The 17,624-nt window shown below is 43.0% G+C and overlaps 13 non-coding genes and 6 pseudogenes across 13 annotated transcripts; all 19 read left to right on the top strand.

Annotated features, from left to right (window-relative positions):
- Positions 1-720: 720 nt before the first annotated feature.
- Positions 721-838, top strand: LOC142511659 (5S ribosomal RNA; annotated as a pseudogene).
- Positions 839-1,511: 673 nt separating this feature from the next.
- Positions 1,512-1,630, top strand: LOC142515554 (5S ribosomal RNA). The gene has a single exon (XR_012811393.1). It is a non-coding gene; the product is annotated as a 5S ribosomal RNA (ribosomal RNA).
- A 682-nt stretch (positions 1,631-2,312) lies between these two features.
- On the top strand, positions 2,313-2,431 carry LOC142506569 (5S ribosomal RNA). The gene has a single exon (XR_012804858.1). It is a non-coding gene; the product is annotated as a 5S ribosomal RNA (ribosomal RNA).
- Positions 2,432-3,114: 683 nt separating this feature from the next.
- LOC142511113 (5S ribosomal RNA) lies at positions 3,115-3,233 on the top strand (annotated as a pseudogene).
- A 2,132-nt stretch (positions 3,234-5,365) lies between these two features.
- LOC142508122 (5S ribosomal RNA) lies at positions 5,366-5,484 on the top strand. The gene has a single exon (XR_012806351.1). It is a non-coding gene; the product is annotated as a 5S ribosomal RNA (ribosomal RNA).
- Positions 5,485-6,170: 686 nt separating this feature from the next.
- Positions 6,171-6,289, top strand: LOC142509447 (5S ribosomal RNA). Its single transcript, XR_012807621.1, has one exon. It is a non-coding gene; the product is annotated as a 5S ribosomal RNA (ribosomal RNA).
- Positions 6,290-6,968: 679 nt separating this feature from the next.
- LOC142514264 (5S ribosomal RNA) lies at positions 6,969-7,087 on the top strand. Its single transcript, XR_012810166.1, has one exon. It is a non-coding gene; the product is annotated as a 5S ribosomal RNA (ribosomal RNA).
- A 1,297-nt stretch (positions 7,088-8,384) lies between these two features.
- Positions 8,385-8,503, top strand: LOC142508704 (5S ribosomal RNA). Its single transcript, XR_012806908.1, has one exon. It is a non-coding gene; the product is annotated as a 5S ribosomal RNA (ribosomal RNA).
- Positions 8,504-8,927: 424 nt separating this feature from the next.
- Positions 8,928-9,046, top strand: LOC142506270 (5S ribosomal RNA). Its single transcript, XR_012804566.1, has one exon. It is a non-coding gene; the product is annotated as a 5S ribosomal RNA (ribosomal RNA).
- A 683-nt stretch (positions 9,047-9,729) lies between these two features.
- On the top strand, positions 9,730-9,847 carry LOC142511270 (5S ribosomal RNA; annotated as a pseudogene).
- Positions 9,848-10,529: 682 nt separating this feature from the next.
- On the top strand, positions 10,530-10,648 carry LOC142515806 (5S ribosomal RNA). Its single transcript, XR_012811631.1, has one exon. It is a non-coding gene; the product is annotated as a 5S ribosomal RNA (ribosomal RNA).
- A 677-nt stretch (positions 10,649-11,325) lies between these two features.
- On the top strand, positions 11,326-11,444 carry LOC142509740 (5S ribosomal RNA). The gene has a single exon (XR_012807897.1). It is a non-coding gene; the product is annotated as a 5S ribosomal RNA (ribosomal RNA).
- Positions 11,445-12,127: 683 nt separating this feature from the next.
- On the top strand, positions 12,128-12,246 carry LOC142510504 (5S ribosomal RNA). Its single transcript, XR_012808611.1, has one exon. It is a non-coding gene; the product is annotated as a 5S ribosomal RNA (ribosomal RNA).
- Positions 12,247-12,930: 684 nt separating this feature from the next.
- On the top strand, positions 12,931-13,049 carry LOC142515987 (5S ribosomal RNA). The gene has a single exon (XR_012811806.1). It is a non-coding gene; the product is annotated as a 5S ribosomal RNA (ribosomal RNA).
- Positions 13,050-13,733: 684 nt separating this feature from the next.
- LOC142511385 (5S ribosomal RNA) lies at positions 13,734-13,852 on the top strand (annotated as a pseudogene).
- A 684-nt stretch (positions 13,853-14,536) lies between these two features.
- Positions 14,537-14,655, top strand: LOC142508599 (5S ribosomal RNA). The gene has a single exon (XR_012806806.1). It is a non-coding gene; the product is annotated as a 5S ribosomal RNA (ribosomal RNA).
- Positions 14,656-15,339: 684 nt separating this feature from the next.
- Positions 15,340-15,458, top strand: LOC142506572 (5S ribosomal RNA). Its single transcript, XR_012804861.1, has one exon. It is a non-coding gene; the product is annotated as a 5S ribosomal RNA (ribosomal RNA).
- A 684-nt stretch (positions 15,459-16,142) lies between these two features.
- LOC142511564 (5S ribosomal RNA) lies at positions 16,143-16,260 on the top strand (annotated as a pseudogene).
- A 685-nt stretch (positions 16,261-16,945) lies between these two features.
- Positions 16,946-17,067, top strand: LOC142511212 (5S ribosomal RNA; annotated as a pseudogene).
- The last annotated feature ends 557 nt before the right edge of the window (positions 17,068-17,624 follow it).

Below are 17,624 nucleotides of genomic sequence, written 5' to 3'. Positions count from 1 at the left end.
ATCATGCTTGGAATTTCATGGATTGCATAAAAACGAAAATAATTCAAAGTGTCACTTGTTTCCCAAAATTTTCATGCATAAAAATATAATATGATGTGATGATAGTTTGAAGGGAAGAATAGGTGTGCCTATGCGTAATTTACGCACGAAAAACCGTTGACGATGACGAAGAACGGAGCAAGAACCTTGGCTAAGACTTTCCCTTGGCAATGCTCGAAAGTTTGCCTCGATTTTTAAGCATGTGTGTGCCGTGTAATCTAGGTACTTTCAGAAGAGTGGCCGTGTCCTTTTGAAAGAATCGTAGGGTTATGGGAAAGGTTTACATATTATATACTTAATTAAACACTAACAAGGCTTTAGGCCTAATAAGCCCCTAATTAAGCCAATTAGTCTATATTATAATTAATTAAAATATTAGTAATGTTTTGGTAAAAATAGTTTGGGAATTAAATAGCCGGATTTCCAAAAAGTTCGTATTTTTTTATTGAAAAACCCACACGGATAAAATTTACGTTCCGGCATATAAAATAAACATGCAAGTATCGAAATTTAAGGGACCAAAATGCAATATTTCGAAAGATTTGGGACCTAAGGGCAATTTACGAACGTTTAAGGGCTGAATCAGAATTTTCGAAATAATATAAGGATTTATTTGTTGTCCATCGCCGCCCGCGCCACACGCACTTGAGGGATATAAGAATAAACATCTCACTCAATGTCAGATGCGATCATACCAGCACTAATGCACCGGATACCATCAGAACTCCAAAGTTAAGTTGCTTGGGCCAGAGCAGTACTAGGATGGGTGACCCCCTGGGAAATCCTCGTGTTGCACCCCTTTTCGTGTTTTTCTATTTTTGATTACTTGTTGACAGACGATTTTCGGTTCAAATCATCTGAATTTCGATCGGGACCAGATAAGACATGTGAAATCAACGTAGCTCGGGCACTGCCGGATTTGGACAAAATTGTAGCCTAATTTGATTGTAAACGGGCAAACGAACGAGACTCATTTCTCCGCAATGATCTGGCGAGATTTTAGCCGAATTCCTTCTTTAAGACCCTCTAATTTGCGATTTTCCGCTTCTGTTAAGCTTCCGTTTCCTCAAGAAATCCGCTTAGGAAGTCCAAAATTCGATTCCATTCCATTTTATCGTATCCAGGCATAATAATAGCTTTACATTCGCTATTTTCTTCTTCTTATTTTTTTTCTATTTTCTGGGAACATTTTTGTTGTCGTGAGCCGGTTCTGTGCGGAAGGGTATGACGCAGATTACTCCGGAGACGGTTAAATCATTAAAAATAATTATTTCGACTGTTTTTTCCAATATTTACATAAACGGTCGCGACACGAAGACTTCTCAGGGAGGTCACCCATCCTCCCTCTGCCATCGCGCCAAAACGCTTAACTTCATGGTTCTGATTGGGCGAGAGTAGTGCCGCTTGTTGTCCATCGCCGCCCGCTCCACACGTACTCGAGGTATATAATAATAAACATCCCAATCAATGTCGGGTGCGATCATACCAGCACTAATGCACCGGATCCCATCAGAACTCCGGAGTTAAACGTGCTTGGGCGAGAGCAGTACTATGATGGGTGAACCCCTGGGAAGTCCTCGTGTTGCACCTCTTTTCGTGTTAATCTATTTTTGATAACTTGTTGACAGACGATTTTCGGTTCAAATCATCTTAATCTCGATCGACACCAGATAAGACATGTGAAATCAACGTAGCTCGGGCTCTGCCGGATTTGAACAAAATTGTAGGCTAATTTGATTGTAAACGGGCAAACGAACGAGACTCATTACTCCGCAATGAGGTAGCGAGATTTTAGCCGAATTCCTTCTTTAAAACCCTCTAATTTGCGATTTTCCGCTTCTGTTAAGCTTCCGTTTCCTCGAGAAATCTGTTTAGCAAGTTCTAAATTCGATTTCTGTTTCATTTTATCGTATTCCAAGCATAATAATAGCTTACATTCGTTATTTTCTTCATCTTATTTTTTTTTCAATTTTCTGGGAAAATTTAGCGATTATTGTTGTCGTGAGCCGGTTTTGTGCGGAAGGGTATGACGCAGATTACTCCGGAGATGGTTAACTCATTAAAAACAATTATTTCAACAGTTTTAGCGATAATTTATGTAAAAGATCACGACACGAGGACATTCCAGGGAGGTCACCCATCCTAGCTCTGCAATCGTGCCAGAACCCTTAACTTCATGGTTCTGTTGGGCGAGAGCAGTGCTGCGTGTTGTCCATCGCCGCCCGCTCCACTCGTACTCGAGGGATATAAGAATAAACATCTCACTCAATGCCGGGTGCGATCATACGAGCACTAATGCACCGGATCCCATCAGAACTTCGAAGTTAAGCGTGCTTGGGCGACAGCAGTACTAGGATGGGTGACCCCCGGGGAAGTCCTCGTGTTGCACCCCTTTTCTTGTTTTTCTATTTTTGATTACTTGTTGACAGACGATTTTCGGCTCAAATCATCTGAATCTTGATCGGCACCAGATAAGACATGTGAAATCAACGTAGCTCGGGCTCTGCCGGATTTGGACAAAATTGTAGCCTAATTTGATTGTAAATGGGCAAACGAATGAGACTCATTACTCTGCAATGAGTTGGCGAGATTTTATCCGAATTCCTTCTTTAAAAACCTCTAATTGGCGATTTTCCTCTTCTGTTAAGCTTTCGTTTCCTCGAGAAATCCGTTTAGGAAGTCCGAAATTCGATTCTGATTCCATTTTATCGTATCCGAGGCATAATAATAGCTTTACATTCGCTATTTTCTTCTTCTTATTTTTTTTCAATTTTCTGGGAACATTTAGCGATTTTTGTTGTCGTGAGCCGGTTCTGTGCGGAAGGGTATGACGCAGATTACTCCGGAAATGGTTTACTCATTAAAAACAATTATTTTTACTGTTTAAGCTATAATTTACGTAAACGTTCGCGACACGAGAACTTTCCAGGGAGGTCACCTATCCTAGCTCTGGCATCTCGCCAGAACGCTTAACTTCATGGTTCTGATTGGGCGAGAGCAGTGCCGCGTGTTGTCCATTGCCGCTCGCGCCACACGTACTCGAGGGATATAAGAATAAACATCCCACTCAATGTCGGGTGCGATCATACCAGAACTAATGCACCGGATCCCATCAGAACTACTAAGTTAAGCGTGCTTGGGGGAGAGCAGTACTAGGATGGGTGACCCCTTAGGCAGTCCTCGTGTTGCACCCCTTTTCGTGTTTTTCTATTTTTGATTACTTGTTGACAGACGATTTTCGGCTTAAATCATCTGAATCTGGATCACGACCAGATAAGACATGTGAAATCAACGTAGCTCGGGCACTGCCGGATTGGGACAAAATTGTAGGCTAATTCGATTTTAAACGGGCAAACGAAGGAGTCTCATTACTCCGCAATGAGCTGGAGAGATTTTAGCTGAATTCCTTCACTAAGACCCTTTAATTTGCGATTTTCCGCTTCGGTTAAGCTTCCGTTTCCTCGAGAAATCTTTTTAGGAATTCCGAAATTCGATTCCGGTTCCATTTTATCGTATACCAGGCATAATAATAGCTTTACATTCGCTACTTTTTTCTTCTTAATTTTTTTCTATTTTCTGGGAACATTTAGCGATTTTTGTTGTCGTGAGCCGTTTTGTGCGGAAGGGTATGACAGATTACTCCGAAGATGGTTAACTCATTAAAAAAAATTATTTCAACAGTTTTAGCGATAATTTATGTAAACGGTCACGACACGAGGACTTTCCAGGGAGGTCACCCATCCTAGCTCTGCCATCGCGCCAGAACGCTTAACTTCATGGTTCTGATTGGGCGAGAGCAGTGCCGCGTGTTGTCCATCGCCCCTCGATGGGTGACCCCCTGGGAAGTCCTCGTGTTGCACCCATTTTCTTTTTTTTCTATTTTTGATTATTTGTTGAAAGACGATTTTGGGCTCAAATCATCTGAACCACACAGATAAGACATGTGAAATGAACGTAGCTCGGTCACTGCCGCATTTGGACATAATTGTAGCCTAATTTGATTGTAAACGGGCAAACGAACGAGACTCATTACTCCGCAATGAGCTAGAGAGATTTTTTGCCGAATTCCTTCTCTAAGACCCTCTAATTTGCGAATTTCCGCTTCTGTTAAGCTTCCGTTTCCTCGAGAAATCCGTTTAGAAAGTCCGAAATTCGATTCTGGTTTCATTTTATCGTATCCCAGGCATAATAATAGCTTTACATTCGCTATTTTCTTCTTCTTATTTTTTTTCTATTTTATGTGAACATTTAGCGATTTTTGTTGTCGTGAGCCGGTTCTGTGCGGAAGGGTATGACGCAGATTACTCCGGAGACGGTTGACTAATTAAAAAAAATTATTTCGATCATTTTAGCTATAATTTACGTAAACGGTCGCGACACGAGGGTTTCCCAGGGAGGTCACCCATCCTAGCTCTGCCATCGCGCAAGAACGCTTAACTTCATGGTTATGATTGGGCGAGAGCAGTGCCGCGTGTTGTCCATCGCCGCCCGCTCCACACGTACTCGAGGGATATAAGAATAAACATCCCACACAATGTCGGGTGCGATCATACCAGCACTAATGCACCGGATCCCATCAGAACTCCGAACTTAAGCGTGCTAGGATGGGTGACCGCCTGGGAAGTCCTCGTGTTGCACCCCTTTTCGTGTTTTTCTATTTTTGAATACTTGTTGACAGATGATTTTCGGCTCAAATAATCTGAATCACGATCGGGACCAGATAAGACATGTGAAATCAACGTAGCTCGGGCACTGCCGGATTTGGACAAAATTGAAGCCTAATTTGATTGTAAACGGGAAAACGAACGAGACTCATTACTCCGCAACGAGGTGACGAGATTTTAGCCGAATTCCTTCTCTAAGACCCTCTAATTTGCGATTTACCGCTTCTGTTAAGCTTCCATTTCCTCGAGAAATCCGCTTAGCAAGTTCTAAATTCGATTTCTGTTCCATTTTATCCTATTCCAGGCATAATAATAGCTTTATATTTGCTATTTTTTTCTTCTCAATTTTTTTTTCTATTTTCTGGGAACATTTAGCGATTTTTGTTGTCTTGAGCAGTTTCTGTGCGGAAGGGTATGACGCATATTACTCCGGAGACGGTTGACCCATTAAAAACAATTATATTGACTGTTTTATCTATAATTTACGTAAACGGTCGCGACACGAGGACTTCCCAGGGAGGTCACCCATCCTAGCCCTGCCATCGCGCCAGAACGCTTAACTTCATGGTTCTGATTGGGCGAGAGCAGTGCCGCGTGTTGTCCATCGTCGCCTGCTCCACACGTACTCGAGGGATATAAGAATAAACATCCCACTCAATGTCGGGTGCGATCATACCAGCACTAATGCACCGGATCCCATCAGAACTCCGAAGTTAAGCGTGCTTGGGCGAGAGCAGTACTAGGATGGGTGACCCCCTTGGAAGTCCTCGTGTTGCACCCCTTTTCGTGTTTTTCTATTTTTGATTACTTGTTGACAAATGATTTTCGGCTCAAATCATCTGAATCACGATCGGGACCAGATAAGACATGTGAAATCAACGTAGCTCGGGCACTGCCGGATTTTGACAAAATTGTGGGCTAATTTGATTGTAAACGGGCAAACGAACAAGACTCATTGCTTCGCAATGAGCTGGCGAGATTTTAGCCGAATTCTTTCTCTAAGACCCTCTAATTTGCGATTTTCCGCTTCTGTTAAGCTTCTGTTTCCTCAAGAAATCCGCTTAGAAAATTCGAAATTCGATTCCGGTTCAATTTTATCGTATCCCAGGCATAATAATAGCTTTACATTCGGTATTTTCTTCTTCTTATTTTTTTTTCTATTTTTTGGGAACATTTAGCGATTTTTGTTGTCGTGAGCCGGTTCCGGGCGGAAAAGGGTATGACGCAGATTACTCCGGAGACGGTTAACTCATTAAAAACAATTATTTCGACTGTTTTAGCTATAATTTACGTAAACGGCCGCGACACGAGGACTTCCCAGGGAGGTCACCCATCCTAGCTCTGCCATCGCGCCAGAACGCTTAACTTCATGGTTCTGATTGGGCGAGAGCAGTGCCGCGTGTTGTCCATCACCGCCCGCTCTACACGTACTCGAGGGATATAAGAATAAACATCCCACTCAATGTCCAGAGCGATCATACCAGCAATAATGCACCGGATCCCATCAGAACTCCGAAGTTAAGCGTGCTTGGGCGAGACCAGTACTAGGATGGGCGACCCCCTGTGAAGTCCTCGTGTTCCACCTCTTTTCGTGTTTTTCTATTTTTGATTATTTGTTCACAGACGATTTTCGGCTCAAATCATCTGAATCTCGATCGGGACCATATAAGACATGTGAAATCAACGTAGCTCGGGCACTGCCGGATTTGGACAAAATTGCAGGCTAATTTGATTGTAAACGGGCAAACGAACGAGACTCATTACTCCGCAATGAGCTGGCGAGATTTTGCCGAATTCCTTCTCTAAAACCCTCTAATTTGCTATTTACCGCTTATGTAAAGCTTCTGTTTCCTCGAGAAATCCGCTTAGGAAGTCCGAAATTCGATTCCGGTTCCATTTTATCGTATCCCAGGCATAATAATAGCTTTACATTAGCTATTTTCTTCTTCTAATTTTTTTTATATTTTCTGAGAACATTTAGCGATTTTTGTTGTCTTGAGCAGGTTCTGTGCGGAAGGGTAAAGCATATTACTCCGGAGACGGTTAAATCATTAAAAAAATTATTTCCACAGTTTTATCCATAATTTACGTAAACGGTCGCGACACAAGGACTTCCCAGGGAGGTCACCCATCCAAGCTCTGGCATCGCACCAGAACGCTTAACTTCATGGTTCTGATTGGGCGAGAACTGTGTCGCGTGTTGTCCATCGCCGCCCGCTCCACACGTACTCGAGGGATATAAGAATAAACATCCCACTCAATGTCGGGTGTGATCATACCAGCACTAATGCATCGGATCCCATCAGAACTCCGAAGTTAAGCGTGCTTGGGCGAGAGCAGTACTAGGGTGGGCGACCCCCTTGGAAGTCCTCGTGTTGCACCCTTTTCGTGTTTTTTTATTTTTGATTACTTGTTGACAGATGATTTTCGGCTCAAATCATCTGAATCACGATCGGGACCAGATAAGACATGTGAAATCAACGTAGCTCGGGCACTGCAGGATTTGGACAAAATTGAAGCCTAATTTTATTGTAAACGGGAAAACGACGAGACTTATTACTCTGCAATGAGCTGGCGAGATTTTGGCCGAATTCCATCTCTAAGACCCTCTTATTTGCGATTTTCCGCTTCTGTTAAGCTTCCGTTTCCTCCAGAAATCCGCTTACGAAGTCAGAAATTCGATTTCGGTTCCATTTTATCGTATCACAGGCATAAAAATAGCTTTACATTCGCTATTTTCTTCTTCTAATTTTTTTTTTCTATTTTCTGGGAATATTTACCGATTTTTGTTGTCTTGAGCACGTTCTGTGCGGAAGGGTATGACCCATATTACTCCGGAGATGGTTAACTCATTAAAAACAATTATTTCGACTGTTTTATCCATAATTTACGTAAACGGTCGTGACACGAGGACTTTCCAGGGCGGTCACCCATCCTACCTCTGCCATCGCGCCAGAACGCTTAACTTCCTGGTTCTGATTAATCGAGAGCAGTGCCGCGTGTTGTCCATCGCCGTCCGCGCCACACGTACTCGAGGGATACAAGAAGAAACATCCCACTTAATGTCGGGAGCGGTCATACCAGCACTAATGCACCGGATCCCATCAGAACTCTGAAGTTAAGCGTGCTTGGGCGAGTGCAGTACTAGTGTTACACCTCTTTTCGTGTTTTTCTATTTTTGATTAACTTGTAAAAGACGATTTTTGGCTCAAATCTTCTGAATCTCGATAGGACCAGATAAGATATGTGAAATCAACGTAGCTCGGGCAATGCCGGATTTGGACAAAATTGTAGCCTAATTTGATTGTAAACGGGCAAACGAACGTTACTTCGATAGCTTTACATTCGCTACTTTCTTCTTCTTATTTTTTTTCTATTTTCTGGAAACATTTAGCGATTTTTGCTGTCGTGAGCCGGTTCTGTGCGGAAGGTTATGATGCAGATTACTCCGGAGACGGTTAACTCATTAAAAACAATTATTTCGACTGTTTTAGCTACAATTTACGTAAACGGTCGCGACACGAGGACTTTCCAGGGAGGTCACCCATCCTAGCTCTGCCATCGCGCCAGAACGCTTAACTTCATGGTTCTGATTGCGCGAGAGCAGTGCCGCGTGTTGTCCATCACCGCCCGCGCCACACGTACTCGAGGGATATAAGGATAAAAATCCCACTTAACGTCGGGAGCGATCATACCAGCACTACTGCACCGGATCCCATCAGAACTCCGAAGTTAAGCATGCTTGGGCGAGTGCAATACTAGGATGGGTGACCCCCTGTGAAGTCCTCGTGTTACACCTTTTTTCGTGTTTTTCTATTTTTGATTAATTTGTAATAGGCGATTTTTGGCTAAAATCTTCTGAATCTCGATCGGACCAGATAAGATATGTGAAATCAACGTAGCCCGGGCACTGCCGGATTTGGACAAAATTGTAGCCTAATTTGATTGTAAATGGGCAAACGAACGTTACTCATTACTCCGCAATAAGCTGGCGAGATTTTAGCCGAATTCCTTCTCTAAGACCCTCTAATTTGCGATTTTCCGCTTCTGTTAAGCTTCCGTTTCCTCGAGAAATCCGCTTAGGAAGTTCGAAATTCGATTCCGGTTCGCCAGAACGCTTAACTTCATGGTTCTGATTGGGCGAGAGCAGTGTTGCGTGTTGTTCATCGCCGCACGCTCCACACGTACTCGAGGGATATAAGAATAAACATCCCACTCAATGTCGGGTGCGATCATACCAGCACTAATACACCGGATCCCATCGGAACTCCGAGGTTAAGCGTGCTTGGGCGATAGCAGTACTAGGACGGGTGACCCCCTTGGAAGTCCTCGTGTTGCACCCCTTTTCGTGTTTTTCTATTTTTGATTACTTGTTGACAGACGATTTTCGGCTCAAATCATCTGAATCACGATCGGGACCAGATAAGACATGTGAAATCAACGTAGCTCGGGCACTGCCGGATTCTGAAAAATTGTAGCCTAATTTGATTGTAAACGGGCAAACGAACGAGACTCATTACTCCGCAATGAGCTGGCGAGATTTTAGCCGAATTCTTTCTCTAAGACACTCTAATTTGCAATTTTTCGCTTCTGTTAAGCTTCTGTTTTCTCAAAAAATCCGTTTAGAAAGTTTGAAATTCGATTCCGGTTCCATTTTATCGTATCCCAGGCATAATAATAGCTTTACATTCGCTCTTTTCTCCTTCTTATTTTTTTTTCTATTTTCTGGGAACATTTAGCGATTTTTGTTGTCGTGAGCCCGTTCTATCCGGAAGTGTATGAAGCAGATTACTCCGGAGACGGTTGACTCATTAAAAACAATTATTTCGACTGTTTTAGCTATAATTTACGTAAACGATCGCGACACGAGGACTTCCCAGGGAGGTAATTCATCTTAGCTCTGCCATCGCGCTAGAACGCTTAACTTCATGGTTCTGATTGGGCGAGAGCAGTGCCGCGTGTTGTCCATCGCCGCCTGCTCCACACGTAGTCGAAGGGTATAAGAATAAACATCCCACTCAATGTCGGGTGCGATCATACCAGAACTAATGCACCAGATCCCATCGAACTCCGAATTTAAGCGTGCTTGGGCGATAGCAGTATTAGGATGGGTGACCCCCTTGGAAGTCCTCGTGTTGCACCCCTTTTCGTGTTTTTCTATTTTTGATTACATGTTGACAGAAGATTTTCGGCTCAAATCATCTGAATCACGATCGGGACCAGATAAGACATGTGAAATCAACGTAGCTCGGGCACTGCCGGAATTGGACAAAATTGTAGACTAATTTGATTGTAAACGGGCAAAAGAACGATACTCATTACTCCGCAATGAGCTGGCGAGATTTTAACCGAATTTCTTCTATAAGACCCTCTAATTTGCGATTTTCCGCTTCTGTTAAACTTCCGTTTCCTCTAGAAATCCGCTTAGAAAGTCCGAAATTCGATTCCGGTTTCATTTTATCGTATCCCAGGTATAATAATAGCTTTACTTTCTCTATTTTCTTCTTCTTATTTTTTTTCTATTTTCTGGGAACATTTAGCAATTTTTGTTGTCTTGAGGCGGTTCTTTGCGGAAGGGTATGATGCTGATTACTTTGGAGACGTTAACTTATTATAAACAATTATTTCTACTGTTTTAGCCATAATTTACGTAAACGGTCGCGACACAAGGATTTCCAAGGTAGGTCACCCATCCAAGCTCTGCCATCGCACCAGAACGCTTAACTTCATGGTTCTAATTGGGCGAGAACAGTGCCGCGTGTTGTCCATCGCCGCCCGCTCCACACGTACAAAAGTGATATTAGAATAAACATCCCACTCAATATCGGGTGTGATCATACCATCACTAATGCACCGGATCCCATCGGAACTCCGAAGTTAAGCGTGCTTGGGCGAGAGCAGTACTAGGTTAGGTGACCCCCTGGGAAGTTCTCGTGTTGCACCCCTTTTCGTGTTTTTAAATTTTTGATTGATTACTTGTTCACAGATGATTTTCGGCTCAAATCATCTAAATCTCGATCGGGACCACATAAGACATGTGAAATCAACGTAGCTCGTGCACTGCTAGATTTGGACAAAATTGTAGGCTAATTTGATTGTAAACGGGCAAACGAACGAGACTCATTACTGCGCAATGAGGCGGCGAGATTTTATCCGAATTCTTTTTCTAAGACCCTGTAATTTGCGATTTACCGCTTCTGTTTCCTCGAGAAATCCACTTAGGAAGTTTGAAATTCGATTTTGGTTCCATTTTATCGTATCTCAGGCATAATAATAGCTTTACATTCGATATTTTCTTCTTCCCATTTTTTTTCTATTTTTTGGGAATATTTAGCGATTTTTGTTGTCATGAGCCTGTTCTGTGCGGAAGGGTATGACGCAGATTACTCCGGAGACGGTTAACTCATTAAAAACAATTATTTCGACTGTTTTATCCATAATTTCCTTAAACGGTCGCGACACGAGGACTTCTCAAGGAGGTCACCCATCCTAGCTCTGCCATCGCGCCAGAACGCTTAACTTCATGGTTCTGATTGGGCGAGAGCAGTGCCGCGTGTTGTCCAGCGCCGCCCGCTCCACACGTACTCGAGGGTATATAAGAATAAACATCCCACTCAATGTCGGCAGCGATCATACCAGCACTAATGCACCGGATCCCATCAGAACTCGGAAGTTAAGCGTGCTTGGGCGAGACCAGTACTAGAAGGGGCGACTCCCTGGGAAGTCCTCGTGTTGCACCTCTTTTCGTGTTTTTCTATTTTTGATTATTTGTTGACAGACGATTTTCGGCTCAAATCATCTGAATCTCGATCGGGACCAGATAAGACATGTGAAACCAACGTAGCTCGGGCACTGACGGATTTGGACAAAATTGTAGGCTAATTTGATTGTCAACGGGCAAACGAACGAGACTCATTGTTTCGCAATGAGCTGGCGAGATTTTTGCCGAATTCCTTCTTTAAGACCCTCTAATTTCCGATTTACCGCTTCTGTTAAGCTTCCGTTTCCTCGAAAAAATCCACTTAGGAAGTTTGAAATTCGATTCCAGTTTCTTTTATCATATCCCAAGCATAATAATAGCTTTAGCTTCGCTATTTTCTTCTTCTTAATTTTTTTCTATTTTTTGGGAACATTTATCGATTTATGTTGTTGTGAGCCGGTTCTGTGCGGAAGGGTATGACGCAGATTACTCCAGAGACGGTTAACTCATTAAAAACAATTATTTCGACTGTTTTAGCCATAATTTACGTAAACGGTCGCGACACGAGGACTTACCAGGGAGGTCACCCATCCTAGCTCTGCCATCGCGCCAGAACGCTTAACTTCATGGTTCTGATTGGGCGATAGCAGTGCCGCGTTTTGTCCATCGCCGCCCGCACCACACGTACTCGAGGGATATAAGAATAAACATCCTAATCAATATCGAGTGCGATCAAAACAGCACTAATGCATCGGATCTCATCAAAACTCCGAAGTTAAGCTTGCTTGGGCGAGAGCAGTACTAGGATGGGTGACCCCCTGGGAAGTCCTCGTGTTGCATCCCTTTTCGTGTTTTTCTATTTTTGATTACTTGTTGACAGACGATTTTCGCCTCAAATTATCTAAATCTCGATCGGGACCAGATAAGACATGTGAAATGAAAGTAACTTGGGCACTGCCGGGTTTGGACAAAATTGTAGGCTAATTTGATTGTAAACGGGCAAACGGACGAGACTCATTACTACGCAATGAGCTGACGATATTTTACCCGAATTCCTTCTCTATGACCCTCTAATTTGCGATTTAACGCTTCTGTTAAGCTTTCGTTTCCTCGAGAAATCCGCTTAGGAAGTTCGAAAATCGATTCTGGTTCCATTTTATCGTATCCCAAGCATAATAATAGCTTTACATACGTTATTTTCTTCTTCTTATTTTTTTTTCTATTTTCTGGGGACATTTATCGATTTTTGTTGTCGTGAGCCGGCTTTGTGCGGAAGGGTATGACGCAGATTACTCCGGAGAAAGTTAACTCATTAAAAACAATTATTTCGACTGTTTTAGCCATAATTTACGTAAACAGTCGCGACACGAGGACTTTCCAGGGAGGTCACCCATCCTAGCTCTGCCATCGCGCCAGAACGCTTTACTTCATGGTTCTGATTGGGCGAGAGCAGTGCCGCGTGTTGTCCCTCGCCGCCCGTTCCACACGTACTCGAGGAATATAAGAATAAACAACCCACTCAATGTCGGGTGCGATCATACCAGCACTAATGCACCAGATCCCATCAGAACTCCGAAGTTAAGCGTGCTTGGGAGAGAGCAGTACTAGGATGGGTGACCCCTTGGGAAGTCCTTGTGTTGCATCCATTTTCGTGTTTTTCTATTTTTGATTACTTGTTGACAGACGATTTTCAGCTCAAATCATCTAAATCTCGATCGGGACCAGATAAGACATGTGAAATGAAAGTAGCTCGGGCACTGCCGGATTTGGACAAAATTATAGGCTAATTTAATTGTAAACGGGCAAACGGACGAGACTCATTACTTCGCAATGAGCTGGCGATATTTTAGCTAAATTCCTTCTCTAAGACCCTCTAATTTGCGATTTTCCGCTTCTGTTAAGCTTCCGTTTCCTCGAGAAATCCGCTTAGGAAGTTCAAAATTCGATTCCGGTTCCATTTTATCGTATCCCAGGCATAATAATAGCTTTACATTCGCTATTTCCTTCTTCTTATTTTTTTTTCTATTTTCTAGGAACATTTATTTATTTTTGTTGTCATGAGCCAGTTCTGTGCTGAATGGTATGAAGAAGATTACTCCGGAGACGGTTAACTCATTAAAAACAATTATTTCGACTGTTTTAGTCATAATTTACGTAAACAGTCGCGACACAAGGACTTCCCAGGGAGGTCACACATCCTAGCTCTGCCATCACGCCAGAACGCTTAACTTCATGGTTATGATTGGGCGAGAGCAGTGCCGCGTGTTGTCCATCGCCGCCTGCTCCACACGTACTCGAGAGATATAACAATAAACATCACACTCAATGTCGGGTCCAATCATACTAGCACTAATGCACTGGATCCCATCAGAACTCGAAAGTTAAGCGTGCTTGGGCGAGAGCTGTACTAGGATGGGTGACCCCCTGGGAAGTCATCTTGTTGCACGCCTTTTCGTGTTTTTCTATTTTTGATTACTTGTTGACAGAAGATTTTCGGCTCAAATCATCTGAATCTCGATCGGGACCAGATAAAACATGTGAAACCAACGTAGCTCGGGCACTGACGGATTTGGACAAAATTGTAGGCTAATTTGATTGTAAACGGGCAAACGAACGAGACTCATTGTTTCGCAATGAGCTGGCGAGATTTTTGCCGAATTCCTTCTTTAAGACCCTCTAATTTCCGATTTACCGCTTCTGTTAAGCTTCCGTTTCCTCAAAAAAATCCACTTAGGAAGTTTGAAATTCGATTCCAGTTTCTTTTTATCATATCCCAAGCATAATAATAGCTTTAGATTCGCTATTTTCTTCTTCTTAATTTTTTTCTATTTTTTGGGAACATTTATCGATTTATGTTGTTGTGAGCCGGTTCTGTGCGGAAGGGTATGACGCAGATTACTCCAGAGACGGTTAACTCATTAAAAACAATTATTTCGACTGTTTTAGCCATAATTTACGTAAACGGTCGCGACACGAGGACTTACCAGGGAGGTCACCCATCCTAGCTCTGCCATCGCGCCAGAACGCTTAACTTCATGGTTCTGATTGGGCGAGAGCAGTGCCGCGTTTTGTCCATCGTCGCCCGCTCCACACGTACTCGAGGGATATAAGAATAAACATCCTAATCAATATCGAGTGCGATCAAAACAGCACTAATGCATCGGATCCCATCAGAACTCCGAAGTTAAACTTGCTTGGGCGAGAGCAGTACTAGGATGGGTGACCCCCTGGGAAGTCCTTGTGTTGCACCCCTTTTCGTGTTTTTCTATTTTTGATTACTTGTTGACAGACGATTTTCGCCTTAAATCATCTGAATCTCGATCGGGACTAGATAAGACATGTGAAATGAAAGTAGCTTTGGCACTGCCGGGTTTGGACAAAATTGTAGGCTAATTTGATTGTAAACGGGCAAACGGACGAGACTCATTACTACGCAATGAGCTGACGATATTTTACCCGAATTCCTTCTCTATGACCCTCTAATTTGCGATTTAACGCTTCTGTTAAGCTTTCGTTTCCTCGAGAAATCCGCTTAGGAAGTTCGAAAATCAATTCTGGTTCCATTTTATCGTATCCCAAGCATAATAATAGCTTTACATTCGTTATTTTCTTCTTTTTATTTTTTTTTCTATTTTCTGGGAACATTTATCGATTTTTGTTGTCGTGAGCCGGTTTTGTGCGGAAGGGTATGACGCAGATTACTCCAGAGAATGTTAACTCATTAAAAACAATTATTTCGACTGTTTTAGCCATAATTTACGTAAACAGTCGCGACACGAGGACTTTCCAGGGAGGTCACCCATCCTAGCTTTGCCATCGCGCCAGAACGCTTAACTTCATGGTTCTGATTGGGCGAGAGCAGTGCCGCGTGTTGTCCCTCGCCGCCCGTTCCACACGTACTCGATGAATATAAGAATAAACAACCCACTCAATGTCGGGTTCGATCATACCAGCACTAATGCACCAGATCCCATCAGAACTCCGAAGTTAAGCGTGCTTGGGAGAGAGCAGTACTAGGATGGGTGACTTCTTGGGAAGTCCTCGTGTTGTACCCATTTTCGTGTTTTTCTATTTTTGATTACTTGTTGACAGACGATTTTCATCTCAAATCATCTGAATCTCGATCGGGACCAGATAAGACATGTGAAATCAACGTAGCTCGGGCACTGCCGGATTTGGACAAAATTATAGGCTAATTTGATTGTAAACGGGCAAACGGACGAGACTCATTACTTCGCAATGAGCTGGCGATATTTTAGCTAAATTCCTTCTCTAAGACCCTCAAATTTGCGATTTTCCGCTTCTGTTAAGCTTCCGTTTCCTCGAGAAATCCGCTTAGGAAGTTCGAAATTCGATTCCGGTTCCATTTTATCGTATCCCAGGCATAATAATAGCTTTACATTCGCTATTTCCTTCTTCTTATTTTTTTTTCTATTTTCTAGGAACATTTATTGATTTTTGTTGTCGTGAGCCTGTTCTGTGCTGAATGGTATGAAGCAGATTACTCCGGAGACGGTTAACTCATTAAAAACAATTATTTCGTCTGTTTTAGTCATAATTTACGTAAACAGTCGCGACACAAGGACTTCCCAGGGAGGTCACCCATCCTAGCTCTGCCATCACGCCAGAACGCTTAACTTCATGGTTATGATTGGGCGAGAGCAGTGCCGCGTGTTGCCCATCGCCGCCTGCTCCACACGTACTCGAGGGATATAACAATAAACATCCCACTCAATGTCGGGTCCAATCATACCAGCACTAATGCACTGGATCCCATCAGAACTCGGAAGTTAAGCGTGCTTGGGCGAGAGCTGTACTAGGATGGGTGACCCCTAGGAAGTCCTCTTGTTGCACGCCTTTTCGTGTTTTTCTATTTTTGATTACTTGTTGACAGAAGATTTTCGGCTCAAATCATCTGAATCTCGATCGGGACCAATAAGACATGTGAATCAACGTAGCTCGGGCACAGCCGGATTTGGTTAAAATTGTAGGCTAATTTGATTGTAAACGGGCAAACGGACGAGACTCATTACTTCGCAATGAGCTGGAATATTTTTGCTAATTCCTTCTCTAAGACCCTCTAATTTGCGATTTATCGCTTCTGTTAAGCTTTCGTTTCCTCGGAAATCCGCTTAGGAAGTTCGAAAATTCGATTCCGGTTCCATTTTATCGTATCCCAGGCATATAATAGCTTTACATTCGTATTTCTTCTTCTTATTTTTTTTTTCTATTTTCTGGGAACATTTATTCGATTTTTGTTGTCGTGCGACCGGTTCTGTGCGGTAAAGGGTATGACGCATGTACTCCAGGAGACGGTTAACTCATTAAAAACAATTATTTCGACTGTTTTATCCATAATTTACGTAAACGATCGCGACACGAGGTCTTCCCAGGGAGGTCACCCATCCTACCTCTGCAATTGAGCGCCAGAACGCTTAACTTCATGGTTTTGATTGGCGGAGAGCAGTGCCGCGTGTTGTCCATCGCCGCGCGCTCCACACATACTCGAGGGATATAAGAATAAACATCTCCACTCAATGTCGGGTGCGATCATACCAGCACTTAATGCACCGGATCCCACAGAACTCCGAAGTTAAGCGTGCCTTGGGCGAGAGTAAGTACTAGGGATGGGTGACCCCCTGGGAAGTCCTCGTGTTGCACCCCTTTTCGTGTTTTTCTATTTTTGATTACTTGTTGACAGACGATTTTCGGCTCAAATCATCTGAATCTCGATCGGGACCAGATAAACATGTGAAATGAAAGTAGCTCGGGCACTGCCGGATTTGGACAAAATTGTAGGCTAATTGATTGTAAACGGCAAACGGACGAGACTCATTACTACGCAATGAGCTGACGAGATTTTAGCCGAATTCCTTCTCTAAGACCCTCTAATTTGCGATTTAACGCTTCTGTTAAGCTTTCGTTTCCTCGAGAAATCCGCTTAGGAAGTTCGAAATTCGATTCCGGTTCCATTTTACGTATCCCAGGCATAATAATAGCTTTACATTCGTTATTTCCTTCTTCTTATTTTTTTTTATTTTGGGAACATTTATCGATTTTTGTTGTCGTGAGCGTTCTGTGCGAAGGGTATGACGCAGATTACTCGGAGACGGTTAACTCATTAAAAACAATTATTTCGACTGTTTTAACCATAATTTACGTAACCGGTCGCGACACGAGGTCTTCCAGGGAGGTCACCCATCCTAGCTCTACCATCGCGC

Source organism: Primulina tabacum, chromosome 10, assembly GCF_025594145.1.
Source record: "Primulina tabacum isolate GXHZ01 chromosome 10, ASM2559414v2, whole genome shotgun sequence".
NCBI classification, from domain to species: Eukaryota; Viridiplantae; Streptophyta; class Magnoliopsida; order Lamiales; family Gesneriaceae; genus Primulina; species Primulina tabacum.
The sequence above is the reverse complement of the archived record's forward strand: the minus strand, read 5'-3'. Positions and strand labels throughout refer to the sequence as shown.